This window comes from Myotis nattereri (genome assembly GCF_964212035.1).
Source record: "Myotis nattereri genome assembly, chromosome: 1".
Classification (NCBI taxonomy): Eukaryota; Metazoa; Chordata; class Mammalia; order Chiroptera; family Vespertilionidae; genus Myotis; species Myotis nattereri.
In genome coordinates, this window is record NC_138075.1 from 41,517,540 (window position 1) to 41,540,187 (window position 22,648).

Genomic DNA, 22,648 nt, shown 5'->3' on the forward strand with positions numbered 1-22,648 from the left:
AATAGAAATAAAAGCCATTTAACAGTGTACCTCTGTGCTCCCTGGTGTGTGAAGTCAACAAAATCCAATACTGAGTCACTGAATAGCCCAGTCAAGTCGCCTCCTTTCGACCTGCCTGCTCATTGGATTTTCTGGTTCTCTGATGTACATCCCCCCTGCACATTGCTAAAAGACAGCATTCCTTCTTATAGTAGTCATCCTCTAATGCTTTGAGGGAGACTTAAAGTCTGGTTTTTAAGGGTGTGGAGGAAGGAAATCAGAATTACACCTTACCCTAAGCTAACAGGGCTAATCCTCCATGAAAAATGGAACCACAGCTCAATCTTGAAGGTTAGAGTTAAAAACAAACAGGCCAATCAAACGAAAAACAGAAACCACCCTACCCCTGCTCAGCACAGCTTTTTCAGATGGCTCTAATCATGCTGGGGAAGCTGGTCCAGAGGCTGACCTACGGACCTCGATCCTGGAGAAATCAGAGGGGCAGCCTCATTCCACGTCAGCCGTCCCTCAGGACAGGACCACTGCCAACACCAATGGGGCATCACGGCATCCTACTCCCTGACTCCTCCCACAAGAAGGCTAGATCCTACCAGCATTTGCCTCAGAATCATACCTCAGATCCAAAACTATTCAAGTATTCAAAAAGCACTCAGGAGTGCCCATTTTCCTTCACCACCTGCACATCCGGAGGAGTCAATTAAGAAAACATGGTGTTGATCCTAGTCATGACTTTTCTAAGGAAAGCTGGGTAACAATTCGTTTTCAGATAAGATTTGCAAAGTTATAAGTTATCTACTGGCTTTCCATGGGGCTGGGGCGGGAGGTAACCAGTTGAGAGACAACCAGTAGGCGTGTCTCTCTCACATCAATGTTTCTCTCTCTCTCCCCCTTTCCTTCCTTCCACTCTCTCTGAAAAGCAATGGAAAAATATCCTCAGGTGAGGATTAATAAAAAACCACAAACAACAAAAAATCTACAGCAAATATTACACTTAATGGTGAAAGATTGAATGGTTTTCCCCTAATGGTGTAAGGATGCCTGCTCTCACTACTCATATTCAAAGTCAAAGGACTTACTATCTGATTTTCAAACTTATTCTAAAGGGTACATACAGTAATCAAAACAGTATAATATTGTTATATATATATATTTTACTGGAATAGAACAAAGAGTCCAGAATTAGAACCATACACAGTCATTTGATGTTTGAGAAAGGTGCCAAGGTAAAAATTTACCTGATTAAAGACTTCAACCCAGAATACATAAATAGCTCTTATAACTAACAGAAGACATCTCTTAAAAATATGGAGGAAAGATTTAAACAGTCACTTGTGTTAGGATGAACGATCCCTAATCTCTCCTGCTTGGACATGTTTTCTGAAATATATACTGTTATAAGCCATTTCCCATAGCTTGCAGCAGACAATCCAGTGCCTGCAGAAGCAAGGTAAGAACTCCCCTCTGCCTGACCGACCTGTGCACTCTCCCCCTTGACAAGCTTGTGCCCTCCCCTAGGCTTGACTTACTTGTGCACCCACGTCCTGACCCTATAAGAGAACCCAATCATCCCTCAGGGCTGGCACTGACACACTGGTCTCTGCCTGCTGTGAGAGAATGCAATAAAACTTCTTAAACTCTCACGGCATCTCTTGGCCTAGCTCCTTTCAGTGTGGACCTAACAACTTCATCAAAGAAAATATGCAAATAGTAAATGATCATTTGAAATTCTGCTCAACATTAGTCAATAGAAAAATAAAAAATCTTATAGTGAGATACCACTATAATCCTTCCTTCCTATATAATAAAAGGGTAATATGCAAATTGACCCTAATGGCGGAATGACCAGAACACCCACTCAACCAGTCACTATGAGGCACACTAACTACCTCTTGGTCCCTTTCCCCAGCCGACAGACTCTGATCGCCTGATGGCAAATGGGAATCCGGGGTGGGTGGCGGCGGGGGGTGGGGGGGGTGGACAGGGCCGACAAGCGGGTGGAGCGGCCGACCTCTCAGTTCCTCCCCCTGGCCAGCAGGCTCCAATCTCCCAATGGCAAATGGGGAACCGGGGGTGGGTGGCAGCGGGGAGTAAGGCCGGCTGCGGGCAGCCAGGGAAGATGGCCCTGATCACAGGCCAGACCTAGGGACTGTACCCACACACGAATTTCGTGTGCCGGGCCTCTAGTGTTTAAAATAAAAAGACTGATAATACCAAGTCTTGGTGAGAGTTTGGAGCAACTGGAACTCTTAGACACTACTGGAGGGAAAGTTAAATGATATAGCCACTTTGGATAACAATTTGACAGTTTCTTATGAAGTTAAACATGCATTACTCATACAACTCAGATATCTCATTCTTAGGTATTTGCCCAAGATAAAAGAAAAAATATGTCTACCAAAAACTAACACATGAATATTCATAGTAACTCCACTCATAGTAACTTCAAACTGAAAATAATCCAATATCCATTAATAATAAGTAAGTGAATAAACAAATTGTGACAGCTGAATACTACCCAATAATGAAAAGGAACTACTGGTACTGCAACAAAATATACTTATCAAAGGAAGGAAGGAAAGAAGGGAGGGAGGGAGGGAGGGAGGGAGGGAGGAGAAATACATTATGTTAAGTAAAGGAAGCCAGATACAAAAGCAAGGCACAAAAGATTACATATTATGTGATTCTATTTATATGAAACTAGAGGCCTGGTGCACAAAATTCATGCATGGGTGTGGTCCCTAGGCCTGGTTGGCGATTAAAGCTCGAGCATCTGGCATGGAAGGGCAGGTCCCAGCTGACGTCTGGGCCGCACCTGGGCCCCCGCACACTCCCCTCCACCTGCGTCACGGTGCCCCCCCGCCCCCGTGGTGAGCACAGCTGGACGCTGCGGGCCAGGGAGCAGTGTGGGCCTCCGGGCCGCCCAATGGCACCGCATGGAAGCCAGGCAGGCAGCGCACTCTCTCCCGGCCGGCTTCACAGACCAGCTCCTGCATGAACCCGTGGGGAGCCTGACTGTGCCCTGCAGTCCCGGTGGCTGTGGCCTGGCTCACCCGGAAGATGCCACGCAGATGCAGGGAGGGCTCCTCACAGGCACCCGCACCTGTGTGCAGGGGCTTCCCTGGCACACAAACCCTGGCGTCCTGGGGAAGGGTAGCAGCGGGAGTGACAGCAAACCCAGCGAACACCCCGCATTCTCACCTCACCTCTGTCCCCATCACCCCCACCCTGAGGTAGCTGGCAAGAGGTTGCAGCCCCCTGCCCAGGCGCCGCGGAAGGATGGTCGCCACCACCCCCCACCCCCCAGTTCCCCGTCCCAGCCTGGGCCCAGCCCCAATCAGGCAATCAGAGCCTGCTGGCTCCCTCAGCCCTGCTGCTGGCCGCCACTGGCTGACATCTGCAGAGTGATTGGCGGGGCAATCGGGCCGGCTTGCAACCACCTTGGACTGGTGCCACCCACTCATCTGCTCCACCATCTTGCCACGGTCCCATTTTTGTCGGGCCCATCGGGGCTGGCAGTGCCTCCACTGCCACTCATTCCCAGGGCTGCGTAGCTGACGCCCACCACGTTCTGCACCGCCCCCTGGTGGTCAGCGCACATTATAGCGAGCAGTGGAACTCCTGGTCTCCTGGTAGAATTCCCAGTCGAAGGACTGCCCAAGGGGACAATTTGCTATTAGGCTTTTATTATATAGGATTCTATAACAAGCAGTAATGTCAAGAATGGGGAGGGGGGGTAAGGCGGAAAGGAAAGGAAAGAAAAGAGGAAGTGAGGGTGGAGAAGAGGTTTGACCAAAAAGTGGCTGTAGAAAATTTTTTGGTAAGATAACAATGTTCTGTATCTTTCTTAAAAATATATATATATTTTATTGATTTTTTTTTTTTACAGAGAGGAATAGAAAGTTGGAAATATCGATGAGAGAGAAACATCGATCAGCTGCCTCCTGCACACCCACTACTGGGGATGTGCCCACAACCCAGGTACATGCCCTTGACCGGAATCGAACCTGGGACCCTTCAGTCCGCAGGCCGACGCTCTATCCACTGAGCCAAACCGGTTATATCTTGACTGTGACACTGCTTACATGATTATATACATTTGTCAAAAGTCACCAAACTATGTACTTAAAACTTGTGAACTTTATTCTTATTGCATGTAATTTATATCATAAAAATCTGATATTAAAAAAACTTTAATGAGGCCATATGTTCATTTAAGTGACTTATATATTAAGTAACACATTACCTCAAGCTCTTTGCTGCATGACAAGGACATAAGCACAAGTGATAAATATCACCTGACTGACTAAAACCATGGCTTCATAGTGTTTAAACCAGACCTCAGAATTAAAATGTAGGAATTCATGGTGATGTGGAAAAAGATTATATCTTTAAAGAATATTAAGTAAAGCCTGGCCGGTGTGGCTCAGTGGTTGACCGTCGAACCAGGAACCAAGAGGTCTCTGGTTCGATTCCCGGTCAGGGCATATGTCCAGGTTGTGGGCTCAATCCCCAGTAGGGGGCATACAAGAGGCAGCCAATCAATGAGTCTCATTATTAATGTTTCTATCTCTCCCTCTCCCTTCCTTTCTGAAATCAATAAAAATATATTTTTAAAAAACCCACAAACTGAGTAACAGAGTTTTAAATAAGTAGTATTCCACTTGTCACATGGTATAATTGTTCATTTGTCTGTCTCCCGGCACCCCCCGCCCCCCCTCCGCCTCATCAACCAGGCTCTAGGATAGGTCCATGCCTTGTTTCAGCATTGAATTTCCAGCAAAATGCCTGGCACATTAATGACAGTTGAATGAAAGAATGAATTGCAGATGTTCTCATGCTAACGTTGGTTTCATTTGCAAAATCCACTTGTATGTAAAACTTCCCACAGAAAGGGCTATGGTAGATACACTTCCATAAAACACTAGCACTAATTCCAATTTAAAAATTACAAAGTTCTAAATGTGAAATCATTTAAAAACACCTTTTTTGTTGTTAAGCCTCCCCCAAGGGCATTTTTTCCCCCCAGTGATTTTTACAGAGAGTGGAAGGGAGGGGCAGAGACAAAGAGAGAGAAACACTGATGTGAGGGACACACCGATTGGTTGCCTGCAGCGTGCGCTTCTTCCAGGGCCAGGGATAGAGCCTGCAACCAAGGAACGTGCCCTGGACCGGAATCAAACCCGAGCCCTTGACTGGACTTGACCCCAAGTCCTGTCAGTCCTCGGGCCCATGCTCTAACCACTGAACACAAAGCAGTGGCTCTCAACCTTCCTAATGCCGCGACCCTTTAATACAGCTCCTCATGTTGTGGTGACCCCCAATCTTAAAATTGTTTCTGTTGCTACTTCATAACTGTAATGTTGCTACTGTTAGGAATCGTAATGTAAATATCTGATATGCAGGATGTATTTAGGTGACCCCTGTGAAAGGGTCGTTCAACCCCCAAAGGGGTCGCGACCCACAGGTTGAGAACCACTGAGCTAGGGGCAAACACCTTTATTTTCATTTCACTAACCAAGCCTACAATTAAGAGACTTTTTCAAGGTAACCGCTGCTCTGAACAGAGGATTGATAGTGTGAAATTTCATGCATATCTTGCTTATTTCAGATAAAATCTAATAATCTGGAATTTTGTGCCATGTTAAACGCATTATCATGGGAAGTACGTATGTTTGAAAAGACGGCCCTGTGTAGTTCAGACTAACACAAAAATTCTCTGGTAAAATCAATGTAAATTAATGAAGGAACACAAGTTGACTCAGTATCTGTCAAAAACTAAAATAGACTTTTAAAAGGCACTAAAAAAAAATCAGTGTTGCACCATACTTCGCAAATTCTCTAGAAAGAGTTTATCGACAGGTTAACTGTGACTGGTGGCAGAAAACAAGCACAGGCCTCACAGTTAGAAGAGTATCATGTCCTGGTTTTGTCACAAACTGTCAAATAAAGGTGTCAAATCATACACGTCATTTAACCTCATCTGTAAAATTCAGACTATGACTTTGAGGATCAAATAAAAATATTTTTGTAGTTTCAAATTCCTTTTAAAACTACAAAACGTCTTATATATATGTAAACATTCCTTTTAAAACTATGAAATGTCTTATACATATAAATTATTAGGTGCTGGAAAATCTAGTTGGAGAAAATAATCCTACCCTGTTTGGCTCAGTAAATAGAGCATTGGTCCACGACTGAAGAGTACTGGGTTCGAGTCCAGTCAAGCACACCTACCTCGGTTGCAGGCTCAATCCCCAACACCCGCGGGGGTGAGTGAGGAAGGCAACCAATGGATGTGTCTCCCACATCAATGTTTCTCTTTCTGTCTTTTCCCCTCCCTTCCACTCTCTCTAATAATCAATGGAAAAATACCCTCGGGTGAGGATTAACTAAAAAAAAAAAAATCACAGATAATTTATATTGTTGCGTTCTATGTTAATATTTAAAATCCAATCTTTTAAAAATTATTTTTTAATCTTAACCAGAGGATTTTTTTAAAAAAAATTGATTTTAGAGAGAGTAAGGGAGAGAGAGAAACATCTATGTGAGAAACATCAAGCGTTTGCCTCCCATCCATTCCAACGGGGGATTGAACTGCAGCTAGGTATGTGCCCTGACCAGGAATCGAACTGCAACCTTATGGTGTATGGAAAATGCTCCAATCAACTGAGCCACCTTGCCAGGGCAAAAATCCAATTTTTACTTAGGGTCTTTTGAGAGTTTAAGGAACAAAACTTGTATCTTTCATAGCCTTTTGAGTATTTAAGCAACAAAGTATGTTTTTTCCATGCTAACATTAAATCTGAATATATATTACTGTTATGGGAAGAGTTATATTTTATTTATATGTCAGACTTGGGAGATAGGCATCGGAGTTTTCGTAAGCACACTTCTGTCGCTTCTTTTATGGGTCAAATGCCTCACTGACTTGCTCTAGTTCTAAATCTAGATGACGAGTCTGTCACCTTAGCTAGATCAGAATAAAATAAAGCTGTAATACTGTTGAGCTTAACAGTCAAGAGCCAACCATTTTCTAGGAACTATGGAAGAATTCAGGAGAGGTAGATGGTTGGGGGGCAATTATTAAAGAAAATTTTATGTTATAAATTAGATAACTTATACTAGCTTACCCTGCTAGGTTTTATTCTACATCTAAAATTCATTAAAAATAAATAAATAAAATTCATGAAAATTTCTCTTTCCATTTCTCTAGGCACTGGTAAAAGTAAAATACTTTAGTATATTACAAATCATCAGTTCAACATCCTTTTTTGCAGATTAAAAATATTTTATTTGGAATTTATTTTAAATTCTACATGACCCTTGACATTTCTTAAAAACTATTCCCTGATCTCATTTCCTTAAATTTCCTTAAAATCACATTTGAAAATCTTGAGTTTATTTGAAAACTTCCTTACTTATGTTAATTTTTGTGAATCTCTTTCTATAATTACAAGTAACATGAGTTTCTTAACAGAAATTTAAAAAATGGCACGACTGCAGCTGATCTTTGTTTCAGTTTGACACTAAACTATGCAAAAAATTAACTTTAACACTATATTTAGATGGGTTAGTTAAGTATAGAATTCTATATTTTTTTGGGGGGGATACTTAGAGCATTTCTGATTGTTGTGATAAAATACGTGCAACCATACAAAATTCCACTCTATTTTTTGGTTCGCTCACATATATCACCAACTTTACTGCTAAGGTTTTCTTATGACACCATATTTACATCACTCCAAGATCAGACTGATAAACCATTAGTCTTTTTCAGTCATGGGCTTAGAAGTATAAAATAAAGGTACTATCCACTAGTTACTCTTTAAGAAATAAGTGTATTTTTTATAACCTATTTTTGAGAGCCATAAGAAAAGTCCTTATTCCAAACACCCTTTTGAAAATTATAGTTTCATAAAATAAAAGTTGATTTGCAAGTTAGCTATATCTGAAATTTCTAGCCCAACTGCCCTCTTGTTTACATATTTAAACAGAGTGCAACTCAGGTGCCAAGCAAAAGGCAGTAAACTCTAGTGCTATAAATTATAATTCTTTCTTAATCACTAACGCAATGAGTACAGTCAATGGTAAATTATTTGGAAAAGTTTTAAAACACTTATTTTTGTTATAGAAATTATCTGTTAATCTATTTGTTTCTAAACTAAAATTTTTACATTCTGAATATTTTCCAAACTGCTATGGAATTATGAGAAAGTCAAGGAGTTTGGAATTTAGTCATGTTATACTCCTACAGCCCCCACCCTCAGACCAGAGTGCTCTTTCATAAGGGCTCAGAACAACCCCTACTTTTCAGTAACAATTGTTGAAAATGAACAGTGATATACCCTGTTATTAATATCTGCCTTTCCAGCTAAACGGTAAAAAGCTTCAGGAAAGCAGTTACTACCATGCCTGTCAAGTTCATACTTTCTCCAGGTATTCTGTAGAAAACTATCTGTCAAATGAATGAGGGAAAAATAAGACATTTAAGACAGTATGAGCCATTAGAAAGAAGCATATCTAAAATAATAAAGTGGTATATACAGTAATGACTCATTTATTTGGAAATTTCATCCACTAACTGAATCAGAGAATTTGCAATAAATGAGGTTTTTAGTAAATTAATACTTAGAGTACATAAATGTTACTGCGAAGCTACAAAGGAATGGATGCAGTTCATTAAGAAAGCCCTATTGAGGAAGTACTAGATTTTACACAAGATTTTTATTTTTCAACTAGAGGCCCAGTGCACAAAATTCATGCACAGGAGGGAGGGGGTACCCTCAGCCTGGCCTGCACCCTCTTGCAATCTGGGATCCCTCCCACAATTCGGGACCACTGGCTCCTAACTGCTCGCCTGCCTGCCTGCCTCATTGCCCCTAACCACTCTGCCTGCCTGCCTGATCACCCCTAACCGCCTCTGCCTTGGCCCCTGCCACCGTGGCTTCATCTGGAATGACGTCCAGAAGGTCATTCAGCTGTCCGGTCTAATTAGCATATTATGCTTTTATTATTATAGACTCTTCCATAGCATCATTATAAAAACAGATTACCATCCCCACTAGAAGCTAAATCTAAACCATAGTCAATCTGGTAAATCTAAAATAAAGCTGCTAGGCACTAGTAAATTATAAGATACAATCATTGCCCTCATGAAACTTATAATACAGTTGGGGAGCTAGAAAAGATATATAAAAAGATGTGTGTGCAGGAGCATGTGCTACGTTCCAATGAAGTGACACAGGCAACATGCAGCTCAGGTCAGTGGACAGACAGGAAGCGTGACCCAGACTAAGTGTGTATGTGCCTGTGGGGACAATGGGGAGAATAACTGGGCTAGACTTAGGGAGCCTTGTGATGACACTGGAAAATAAGTCAAGTACAACAGAGGGATAGCAAACTCATCTGCCTACAGGAGCAGGGAACACAGGAGTGAAGCCTGCAGGATGCAAAGTGCCAACAGCCACTTGGTCTCAATGTTGGGGCAAGAGGATCTCTGCTGGGGACTGTGGGCGACTACAGAACTCTAACTCTAACTCTCTCTCTCTCCCTCCCCCGCCCCCCCCCCCCCCCATATAAAAGGGGAAGCTGGGCCTGCCAGCTTGGCTCAGTATTTGAGCTTTGACCTATGAACCAGGAGATTTCAGTTCGATTCCCAATTAGGGCATATGCCCTGGTTACAGACTCGATTCCCAGTGTGGGGCACGCAGAAGGCAGCCAATCAATGATTCTCTCTCATCATCGATATATGTGTGTGTGTGTGTATGTATGTGTGTGTGTATATATATATATATATATATATATATATATATATCCCTTCCTCTCTGAAATCAATAAAAATATTTTAAAAAATAAATAAAAGGGGAAGTTGGTACGTGGCTCCAAAACATCATTGTCACACTTTCCAGTTTTTCAAAAGAAGGTGTAAAATTAAAAACTTTCTATGTAGCCCTTGCTGGTTTGGCTCAGTGGATAGAGCATCGGCCTCCTGACCAAAGGGTCTCGGGTTCAATTCCGGTCAAGGGCATGTACCTTGGTTGCAGGCTTTCCCAGCCCGGGGCCCTGTTCCAGGCTTGTGCAGGAGGCAACCAATAGATGTGTTTCTCTCACATCGATGTTTCTCTCTGTCTTTCCCTCTCTCTTCTCCTCTCCCTAAACATCAATGGAACAATATCCTCGGGTGAGAATTAACAAAATAATTTTTAATGTAAAGTTTCTCAATTTTTAATGTTGGCAAATAAATGTTTGTAATGCTGTGTTAAAAACCAAAGCATGTCTGCAGCCAATCATCCTGGTGGGCCACACAGCCTTGCAACTCTGGCCTGGAATGTTGAACTCCACACTAAGAGATCTGGACTTCATCCTGCACTCACAGACTTAAAAGACTTCACATGCATTTCAAAACGTGCTTAGTTTTACACCTCTGCACACTCCAATGTTGACCGTGTAAAATGCTCAGCACTGCCAAATTATTTCACATTGGCCTTGTGTATTTCTGTTACAAGCCAATGACGTTCATTGAACTAGCTGTGGAGTGACTTATAAGTTTCAGCTGAAAAAGCATTCAGAATGATGCCAATAAAACAGTGTTGACAGAGCAGTACCTAAGAGAATGCTGGCATGATGTGTATAAGCCACAACACACTGGAGCTCCACTGCTCAAAAAACGTGCCATAATCCACTGCCAATGAGAGCCCTTGCTCTCTCCAGCATTTTTCCATAATTATCAACTTTCTAAAAACTATTACTATACTTTATTACCAAACAACACTCAAACAGATGTAACAAAGTTTTAATTCTACAATCACGGTAAGCTTTTAACCACCCAAAAACAATATTTAAGCATTAAAGGCCTACACGTTAGCATTTTAATCAGCTTAGGGAAAGAAAAGGTAATTAGTATCAGAGGCTTGCTGATTCGTTCCGATGATAGTATTATAGAAAGTTAGCATTATAATTCAAAGGTAATTCCCGGGAGGGAAAATTCCTGGTGCATAATTATGACATAAAATACAGAGCTATGAAAACTCCTTAATCACATGCTTTGAAATAATATTCACAATCAAAGTCATCCGCAAAGTTAAAAAGAAAGATGAAGCAAGCAATGTGTCTATGACTTCATTTGCTCTGGCTCTGGAGAACCCCAGCCAGCCCTGAGCCATCTAACCCCGAAGGCTTCCAGACTTGTGGGCACTGCCATGTGTGCGGGGGGGGGGGGGGGGGGGGGGGGCGGGAATCAGCTCAAACCCATCACCACTGCGGAAACAGAAGCCAACCCAAAGCACATGAAGCACTGGGGCTCTGCTGTATCTTTTCAAATAAAGGATCAGTGGCTTGAAGTAGAAAACAAAACAAACAGGAAAGTCTTAACAAAGGGACATGATTCCAATATATAGTTCTTATCCAAAGGGATACAATTTTTTAAAAAAAAAAGAAAAAAAAGAAGAGAACCTGCTTTAGGACTTTTTTCTATTTTGAAGAAACAGACTACAACCCCCACACTAGAGTTTTACCAATAATAACTCAGGGGAAGCTGAGAGGCTCCCCATTCCTGTCAGAGCCTGTTGAAGACCCTCATAGCCGCCAGCATTCCAAAGTCCCACCCTACATTCTATCAGACACGTTAAATGTACTCACATCCAATGAATACTGGTGAGAAGTTGAACTGAAAATCAGAATTATGTTTCATAAGCTCTTTTTAAAAAAAATTTTTTTAGATTTATTTCAGAGAAGGAAGGGAGAGGGAGAGAGAGATAAAAACATCAATGATGAGGGAGAATCATTGATTTGGCTGCCTTCTGTATGCCCCCTACTGGGGATCAAATCCACAACTTGGGCATGTGCCCTGACCGGGAATCAAACCTTGACCTCCTGGTTCGTGGGTAGATGCTCAACCACTGAGCCCACACCTGTCGGGCTCATAAGCTTTTCATTCTCTCTTTAGTCCACTCCAATGAGGTTTTTGTCTCCAATCTTCCACTGATACAGCTCAGGTGACCTGTCATGGCTCAGGTCAATGTCACCAATGACTTTCATTGCTAAACCCAACGAGCACCTCTCAGTCCTCATCTTACTTGACCTCTAAGCAGCCCATGGCACCATTGATTCACTCTCTCCTCCCTGAGACACTTACTTTAACCTCAAGAATATTCTTCTAATTTCCCTCCTATCCTCTGGCTGCTCCTTCTCAGTTTCTTTACTTCCTCCTTATCAGCTCAACCACTCAAGGCTGAAGCATCTCTGGCTCAGCCCAACTACCTCATCACAGAAAAATTAGTCATAGTTCCTTCTCCCCATGGTGTGGGTCAACAGAATTAACAATATCGTCTAAAAATGACACTGTTAGGACAAGGAGACAATTATGTCCACTATGTTAGAAATGTGTGCTTAAGTCCTTAGGCTTAAGATATTCTCTTACGAGTTTTCTTTTCTTCTCCAGAAACTGTAAATGCTGATATGATCCAAAGCTTGATCCATGGACTGCTTTCCCTGTCTACACACATTCCCCAAGTTATCTCATCCGAGTGCTGTGCAACCCAGACCTATTCTTTAAACTCTTGATTCCTATATCCAACAACCTTTTCAGCTTCTCCACTTGGAAGATGAACATAACATGTTTAAAACAGCTCGTAGTTGTTTCCCAAACCAGCTCTTCCATGAGATCCCTATCTCAATTCATGGCAACTCCATAATTATGCAAAAAGCCCCGGTGTTATCCTTAGTCTGATCTCTCTTTCTCATCCTTAGTCTGATCCAACTCCTCAAACAGTTGGCCAGGTACAACCTACAAAAAAAGTCTTGGTCATTTCTCTTCCTTTCCTCCACTGCTATTGGCATCTCTCAATGGATCACTGCAACAACTGCTAACCGGTATCCCAGGGCCCACCCTTGACCACCCTGCTCCATTTTCCTGTCTCAACACTGTAGCCAGCGATTCTATTCAAATGCAAGTCAAATCACCTTACTCCGCTGCACACAACTCCCCAGTGATTCCCCATTTCACTCATGGCTCACCACGCAGGCCCTACATGATTTGCTCTCCAAACCTGTGACCTCATCTACCACTACTCTGTGGCCTTTCTAACTGGTCCTGGAACACACCAGGCTCACTTCCACCTGAGGCCTTTGACAGTCCTGCTGCTGGAACACACCTTCCACAGGTGTCTTTGTATGGCTACCTTCCTCCCTCAAGTCACCTCAGTGAGGTCAACCTGACCCCACTACAGTAAGTCCTCATTTAATGTTGTCAATAGACATATAAGCAAAGACATATAATGAACTCAATTTACTATAAGGTAACTGATATAAACAAGTTAAGTCCCTATGGCATCTCATCAACATTATAACGAAATGGCATTAAACAAAACATCATTATTCGAGAATCTGCTGTACTTCAAATTACCAATGCTCCTGCTTCCTACCTCCTATACTCCTATAAAATTTGTTTTGTTATGTTTACTGTTTCAAAATTTGCTTAGTTTTAGGATTTAAGGTCCCCGAAGGCAGAACTTTTTTACTTTGTTCATTGGTGTATCTCTGGGGCCTAGATCACTGCCTGGCACATAGGAGGCATACAGTATATGGAATAAATGAATTTAATTAAACATTTAGTGACTCCAATTCATAGTTTTCTTTTAATATTTGAGACCTTTACCAGATCATGAATATTTCTGTTGTTCTTTAAAAAAAAACTCATTTGTACTTGAAGACAAGAAAGGTCTCAGCCTGAGCTCATGACCCAACACAAAGCCAGGGGCCCAGGGCAGCTAGGAACAACCTACCTGGGCCCTCACTGCTTCTGCTCCCTAAAACCAGGGCTCCACTTAGTACGTATCTGAAACTCTAATACCTTCCCACACACGTATTTTGTTCTCCCACGGAGACAAGAAACACATTGGTAGGACTTGCACAAAGTATTCAACGTAGACATGGATACGTCACAGATGTAAAACCTGTTTTTTGATGGACTTAAGTGAACATTTTTAAAGCATTAAGTTTATTAAAAGTTCAAGATATTACACAACACATAACAGGGAACAGGATTATCTGGGATAGGTCCCCCCCTTTTAATGCACAGATGTGAATGACACATCTGATCATTCTGAAGGAACCCATGTCTATGTTGGCTGAGCTTGTAATTATGCTGTTTAGATGTAAATGTGTCTTTCTAATGTGCTTAAGTTTGTTTTTTCTTAAACACTTCCTTTGAAACTTTCAGACTATTAATTTCCTTTGAACAAATGGTTTAAAATCTTAAGCTCTGGGCCCCATAACAGAAAATTATAAAGGGGACTGACCCATATTATACAAACTGCCAATGGTGGGAGACGGAGCTGGGAGGCATAAACAATTGCCTTATACTGTACCAATAATAGTGGCTTTCTTTTAAAGGGCTCATGAAACCTACAGGGTACAGGAGCAAAAGACATGGGCCGCTGGTACTCTTTAATTTTAAAACTACTTTGCATAACATTAGTCATCATAAAGAGAATTTCTAAATCTGTAGATTTACTTTTTGGCATCTGGAAAGAAATAATTATCCAGTAGGCAGAAGCTGGGCAACTGAAATAGCTAGAAATTAGACGAGAATTAGGAAAAATAATTCGATCAATTAGCGATCAGTGAAATGGGCCAGCTGTTCTTGATGCAGCAATACAGACTGTAACAGAGATATACTAGATTTTGTTGCCTACTGACTGCCATCAATGAACAGAGTGGGGGTGGGGAGGTGGAGGGGAGGCAAAAGCAGGTTTACAGTCGTTTGAATGGAAAATATTACAATAATTAATAAATAATAATATAAGAATGAACTCTTGTGTTTCGCATACTCACAACTGTAACCTTACTTTTGCCCCACCTTTTATAATAAAATCTTGTCAACAGCCGCTTATTAACAAAAGCCTAGAGGAAGCCCAAGAAAACTTTAAATCCTTCTATACATCATTTCTGTCTGTCTTACGTAATAAGAGCTAACATTACTTTTTACTCTGTGTGAGGCCATGCTAGTTGCTTTACATGCACTACTATTTCATTTCATAATCAAAACAACACTGTGGGGTAGTTACTTTTATTGTCTCCATTTAACAGGTGAGGAAAAAAGGTTCAGAGAGGTTAAGTAACTTCCCCAAGGTTGCACACTCCAGGACAGTGGGGCCTGGACCTGGGCCCCAGAGGACTGATCTGAAAGATCTCATTCTGACTATCATATTTCACTGCCTCTCTCCCATGTTGTCTTCATAGCTCACGCCTCTTTTCTGTAGTAACTTCGGTGAGCAACTTGTCAGAACCGTGGCCCTATAGTGAACACATTTTTTTTATTTTTTGAGATTGAACATGCTACGTTTTTGCTGTTATAAGCAGTAGCATTTCATTTGAGCAGAATCTATGTATTACCCATTTATAAAACGTCTGCTATTTTGCCTGTTTTTCACCGTTCTAATGAGCCTAGGTTGAAATTCTGAGCCTCTTCTTGAACCATGTAAACGTCCTTTTCCTCCCTAGGGAAACATGAAAGAAATGATCTATAGCAATAGTTATCCTTCCCAAGCACTTTGTTTTATCTAGTCGATTTCTCAGTGAAGTCATAATCCTGTGTTTTATAATAAGTGCTTCCTGGGGACTGCCACAGCCTTCAGCACCAGAATGTCACTGTTGTTTTAGGTAGAGACCGGATGTTTCCAGGGATATTTGAGAATTAAAATAACTTGGGGAGAGGGACTGGAGGAGGGGGAGGAGGCATAATGGCAGGAAGAGGCAAAAAAAGAAATCATTTTGGCAACATTTTCTTAAAAATGAACTATTTTAAAAGTATTTAGAAAGCAGGCCTCTAGGGTCCACATCCTAGATCATTTATGCATCAATGAAACAGTGAGTCAGGAGGGACCGACGTGGCACTCATAAATTAAGGTCTCACTGGACAGCCCTATAAGAGAGGGAGAACGAAGAAGGGTGGGGGGAAATAAGTCCCAAGGGCTGTATATGGGGGTAGAGGGAGAGCAGGCTGGAGGAGGTAGAATTCTGCCTCGCTGGGCTACGCCTCTATTTCCTCTGGGCAGGTCTAAGTTCATCTGTCCACAGGACACCTCTGTGTGAGTCAGAAAAGGGTTCCCTGTCCTCCAGGCTGGTGGACACAGTTAGGGGCTGGGTTTCAGCGCTCAGATGGTACTAGTCAAGACTAGACAGACTGTCACTCTGTATAAGTCACTCAATCTCAAGGGACCGCAATCCCTCTAAAGGTGATGGGGCTAGCTAACACCTAAGGGTCCCCTCCCTCTTCCCAGTTCTCAACCGAAATCTGGCAATATCCAGTGGTATATTGCAAACCGAGGCCCTGAAACACTAGGATTCTGTGGACTGAGTTGAGCCGTTAGTGTTTTCGTGATATTGCATTTTTTTCCCCCTCTCACATTTCTGATTTTTTTTCTCTTTTAATCCTAAGACTATACTCTTCCTTCACCTCCAAAGAGCTTGTTTTTTCTTGAGACATCAAAAGTTCACACCCAACTACATCAGCCCAAACTACTCAAATGTCCATCAATAGGATGGATAAACTGGGTATCTTCATTCACAGAAATAAAAGAAAAAAGGACTACTGCTACCTGCATCAATTTGGACATGACACTATGTTAAGCCAAAGAAGACACAAAACAGAGCTCGTATTGGATTTCATTTAAATGCAGTCCAAGAACAGGTTAAAACCAACCCTGGCAATAAAGGGCAGAACAGTGGTTACCCTTGCATCGGGGATTCTGACTAAGGGAGAGGCTTCCGGGGCTGGAAATGTTCTGTTTCTTTATTTGGATGCTGGGTGCCTAGGTATGATCACGTTTTGCTTACACTTCTGATCTGTGCGTTTTTCTGGTTTATGTAACTATTCGATAACAAGTTCATTCAAAGAAATTATGCCATGGGAACCCCGTTCCCCCCCCCCCCAAAAAAAAAGCAATCTACTAAAACTAGATAGCTACCTACAGGGAGAAAAAGGATTCCTTTTCATTTAATGTTAAGTAGACAGAGAGCCACCTGAGAAGCTAAGTAGAAACTTCATTAATATCCTAATATATTAATCCAGAATTTGCTTGATTTTTATAATGATTTCCTCCTTTACATGAAACTGTGGCAAAAAGTTAGTCTAAAATATTGCTTTTCCCTGCCTTCATATACAAGTAAAACACTACTATTCTAAGTTCTATAATATATATACATGAAGAGAGAGAAAGAGAGGCAAAGTTATTAGAAAATATCTAAAAACTAGAGGCCTGGTGCACGAAATTTGTGCACTGGGGGGTGGGGGGTGGGGGGGGAATCCCTCAGCCTGGCCTGTGTCCTCTCGCAGTCCAGGAGCCAGCAGTGGGTCATCATTCGTGCTGCTGCAGAGGCGGAAGAGGCTCCCGCCACCGCCGCTGTGCTCGCCAGCCGTTGAGCCCGGCTTCTGGCTGAGCGGCGCTCTCCATGTGGGAGCGGACTGACCACTAGGGGGCAGCTCCTATGTTGAGCATCTGCCCCCTGGTGGTCAGTGCGCATCATAGCGACCGGTCATTCTGCAGTTTGGTCGATTTGCATATTAGTCTTTTATTATATAGGATACCCCAGGATAATCAATTCAGAATATTGAGGTTCTTAATAGATGCTTTGGCCAGAATTATCCTAATTAACCACATTACCGAAATCACCTAGATAACGCCCACATCTCCACCTAATTTCCTGCTATACAGTTCCAACTCCACAGGTGGGGAAAGGCATTCAAGAAGATGCTGTGTTACAGACAACTACAAGGACACTCCTGCAAACCCCACCTTCTTCCTTCGGCCTGTATGTGTTCCTCTGTGAATTTGTTTCAGCACCACCTTTTTCTCTTCCTCGGGTAATACAATCAGCTGTCAGATCAGTAATTTCTTTCCCCTTCCCAGTGTTCAATAATCCCTCTTTGATCAATGTGGTACACTGCACAATCACTCCATTCGATACACATAAAAAGTGATAGTACACACACTTGCATTAGAAGTAATCATATCACTAATTCATATAAGGTAACTAGAAGCACAGCTTGCTTGTTTTCACTCAAAACTCTGTAATAACTTCTGCCATCAGTACTTCTGCAGAGCCCCTCTGGTCCCAGAGCATGGGGGTAGGTAGGTGTATTTCTCCCAAATGCTAGGGCACAAATTAAATGTTTGAAGAATCATTAGAGCTTAGCCAAAAAAAAAAAAAAATGTTTCCAGTCTTTGAAGTGGGAAGTGGAGTGGGGTGAGGTGGGGTGGGGAGACACAATCATAAGCATCCAGTCCCTGAACACGACTGAACACCAAACTAGTGGTTCAACACAAATGCAGGCAAAGTTTCCATGGTAAATATCACTTAGCACTATTTCATGTTGAATACAGACCTTATAGAGAACCTTAATTCTAATCTTTTCTTCTCAGCTAAAGAGATCTTAATCTTTAATTCCCGCTTTTAAATAGAAAGTTCTCCCGACTTCAGGCTTGTTTTAAATACTCATCCTTCTAAGTTTAGATTTTCCTTGCAATTCAATGCCCAGCATTCTACTTCCTCCTTCCTCTCAAATTATCCCTTTAACTTGTTTTTACTTATTTTTACAGGCCCCCAAAGCCTCTTCCTCAGGATAATGTGCTATTCAAAAAGCCTTCTCCACCACCCCTATATCAAAGTTTAACTACAGAGGCCAACAATACCATTTTTCCTGTTTGTGTCTTAGGAGAGATACCGTTTAACTAAAATTTCACCACTCATAAAACTCCTTCCCTAAATCTTTCCTACCCACCCCCGCCTACGCTTGATTGCTTTATACACAATCACAATGTAATCAAACTCCCAAAATGTGTAATTATATCATCATACAAAGACTTCCCTAAATATATATAATTTTAAGTGTGTAACACACACCCTTTATAACTTTGATGCTGGGGCTACAGGCTGAAAAATGCTGGAGTTTTCTTACAAGTTGTGTGCATTGTTTCTCCTTGGCATGGAGGAGAGGGGAATAAGAAGATCATCATACTAGGACCAATTGCTGAATCAGAAAACACAATTTTTGTTCCAGGAGGATTCTACTGAAGGTTGTAAACACACTTAACACTTTTTTTCTTTAAAAGAGGAGAGCTGAAATTGGCATAACTGAAAGCCAAACCTATGCATTGCCCATCAGGAAACACAATACTGAATACCTCGTTTCCCCACTTACGAAATATGCTCCATCTCCCAAACCAGAGCATTTATGAGGTTTGTATTAATGAGTAATTGGAAAAACCCATCTCTGCGTAAACGCAGAGAGTTTTCTGTTCTTTGGAATGCCTAAAACAATATGAAAATAACTTTAGAACAGGCCCGTGAAATTTAGTTCTGAACCCAGAAAACCACCGAAAGGATAATTTGTGCATGCCATCTGGGATCCAGGCAGCCTCGTCAACAGAAGGGGAAACTTGTTGAGATCATCCAAATCTAAAATTCACATACATTTTTACATCTGGACTGAATTAATCTTTTCTTGGTACTGGCTTTCATGTAATAAAATAATTGTTTGCAGGCTATATATATATATATATATATATATATATATATATATATATTTTTTTTTTGGTAAACCCCGTAGCCTTAGACATCAAAATGTGCAACATCCAAGTTGAAAACTATAAAGAATTCCTTTATCAAAAAAGTTAGTTGTGCGACAGGACTCATTTACACTAAACTCTGAACTTGACAGCTCAGTCAAAAACAATTCCGTTTGAAACTTTCATTTCAAGCATCTGCCACAAAAGAAGGCTACACAGCCTATTATGTCATTGGTTCTGAAAGCCAAAACCTTTATAAGTGAAGTTAAAAGTGGAAACAAAGTACAGAAACTAGCAAAGCTCTACCACCTCCCCTTCCCCCCAGATTCAGCTAGCCTCATTGAGTGAGTTTTTAAAGAACTTGTAGCTAAAAATTATTACCTACCAGACATTTTGCCTTCAAAAGCAGTCTTATCCTGGCCTGTATTGTTTTCCTATGGAGCTAGGAGCATCTTAAATCTTCCAGTTGAAATTATGTATTTGAAGCTGGTAGGTTACCCCTGTTGACCTCCTAAAAGGAGGGGGTGCAAATAGAGAAAGATTTCCCTGTTCCTTAAAATGTTTTGAGCACTGCAAGAGCTTTGGCTAACTGGCTAACTGTGGTCCATAAGTGTCAGATCTCAGGCATTCTTACAAGCTAATTCAAGGGGGGGGGGGGGCGGGGGGCGGGGGGCGGGGGCAGAGGGGGAAATTAGTTCATATTACAGTCAGTCTGCTTTCTGGAGAAGATACCCTGCAGATAACTTGATAGTAGATATCCCCTGGAGGACCCTCCTCATCCAATAACCCCAAAGGCCCATTTTAATATGAAATATAAGACCAGTATGTTTACAAGTACACTAAAATGTCAGTTGTCTCATACTGTGGAGTATTTCCATTTTTGACATAACACAGTACTTTTGTTTCTCAAAACCACATCCAAGGAAAACGATTAAGTTCTAGAAGTTTAATACTACAGTACAAGGAAGAACAGCAAACGCATCTGTTTCCCTGCCTCTCACTTCTCGACTCCCCTCCCCCACTCTCCATCCTGCTGGCTGTTTGTAGGTCTCCGTGGTTGTTAAAATTACTCTCTACAGTGGTCTCAAAATGCTGTCGATCCTGAAAAACTTCTTATCCTTGATCATCGCTGAGCCTAAATTTAGGCGCTGCTCTAAAGGAGAAAAATCCCAAAGTCAAAGAAAGTGTTTTTAATGACAGATGTACTACGGAAAATTTTCCCCACAAAGTTTTGATGCTGTGAAATATCAACTCCCTGAAATCACAGAAAGGAAATGACTTACATTCTTGGAAAATGAAGCCACTAGCAGCTTTCTCCAGCAGTATTTTCTAGTCCGTAAACTACACCCTGTGGCAAAGGGGAGTATTTCCTGCAAAAACTAAATTTAAAGAGATGCTTACAAAACCCATAAACAAACAACGTCGGGTCCCAGAGAAGAAGAGACTGAATCATACATGGAAAACCCGCCAAGAGATACTTTTTCTGAGCATTTCAAAACAAAACAAAACATAAAAACACACACACACACACACAAACTGGAGAGCAAGGGCTTGAAGTCAAAAGCAACCCGAGAACATTGCTGAAGTTTCCTCCGCCCCCCGCCCCCCCGCCCCCCCCCGGCCCCCCGTGGGCAATGCACAGCCCGAGGGAAATACTGGCAAAAGAGATTTGTGTTAAAAAGTAAAAACGAAAAGGGTGTCGAGAAGCTAATATTTCCCTGGACAAACAACTGCATGGCCTGAAAACCTGCCAGCTTTCACTCAAACTTTAAAATATGCTTATTTTGACAGCTTTCCATTTATTCGTGCCTTTAAGAAATCGCCCTCACCATTTGATTAAGCCGTCCCGGGACTCAAGGTGCTGCTCCAGTCCCTGTGGACCTCACACTGGTGCCCCCCGCTGTCCATACCTGACAGTCCCTGGCCATCCCGGAGGAGAGGCTGGGGGTCCCCTCCGCCTGGGCCCGGGCCTGCGCGCCGCCAGCTCCTCCGGGAACCCAAAATCTGCAGGCTGCGCCCCGCGCTCGCATCCCACCGAGGCCCCCTTCTGGCGCAGCCGAGCTCCAACTCAATCTCCGGCTCCCCCGACCAGGCACTTTCAGGGACGATGGGACAGATGCTGCGCGCGGGTCCCTTCCCGCAGCCCCGCAGCCCCGCAGCCCGGCCCCAAGGCGCGCACAACAGGCGGCAGGCACCGCACCCAGGAATGCAGGGCTCGGGGGCTGGCCCCGGCGCCGGGTAACAGAGACGGGGCGCGACGGACAGGCGCCCCCAGAACAGGGCACCGGGGTGCACCGGGGAGCCGAGCGCGACGCATAGAGCCCAGGGCGCAGCCAGCAGCCCGGCCGGCCTCCCGCTCTCGCCGCCCGGGCAGCCTCGGAGCTCCTCGTCTCCCTCGCTGCCCGGCTCGGCTGCCCGGGGCCCCGACCCCCCGCTCCGGCGTGGGCGCGCTCTGCCTCGCAGAAGGCGACCTACCAGCCGGGTGCCCGACGCCCAGGGCCGGGGAAGCCTGGAGAAGAAGAAGAAAGACGCGGGGAAGGGGACACGGCTTTCGCAGGAGCTCGCGACTTTCGGAAACCCTCCCAAAGCCCGTCCCGCCGCCGCGCCGCCGCCGCCCGGCCGGCAGGGGGCACAGCGGGCGGCGGGGGCGCACAGGCCGGGTAGGGGGCGGGCGGGGAGGCCCCAGGGCGCCGGGTTCCGGCTCGTACCTTGGAGAAAAGTCTGGAGCAGCAGGCGTTGGACTCACCACAGCGACCGGTCCCTTCCTGCCGGCGCTGCGCTTACCCCGATCTCCCAGCCCTTGGGCCCGGGCAGCCAGGGGAGCGCGGGGTGCCGGCCCGCCCCCCGCCCACGCCTCCGCCCTGCCCCCCCGACGCCCCGCCTCCTTCACCGCCCCGAGGTGGGCGGGGGAGGCAGCGGAGCCCGGGGAGGGGAGCGAGGAGATCGCGACCGCACGTGCAGCGCCTGCCGACCCCGCCCCGGACCCAACCAAGCGTCCCGCGGAGGGGTGCGGCGAGCCCGGGGCGGGAAGAGGCGACGGGAACCGCCCTCCGGGGTCCTGGGGAGGGAGGTGAGCGGCG

The 22,648-nt window shown here is 43.6% G+C and overlaps 1 protein-coding gene across 1 annotated transcript in view; it reads right to left on the reverse strand.

Annotated features, from left to right (window-relative positions):
• The window catches only part of FRMD6 (FERM domain containing 6), a 79,374-nt gene extending 57,011 nt beyond the window's left edge, over positions 1–22,363 (reverse strand). Inside the window, exon 1 of the mRNA XM_081093547.1 lies at positions 22,277–22,363. The gene's annotated coding sequence lies outside the window, so the exon portion shown is untranslated. The remainder of the gene's footprint in view (positions 1–22,276) is intronic.
• Positions 22,364–22,648: the final 285 nt, after the last annotated feature.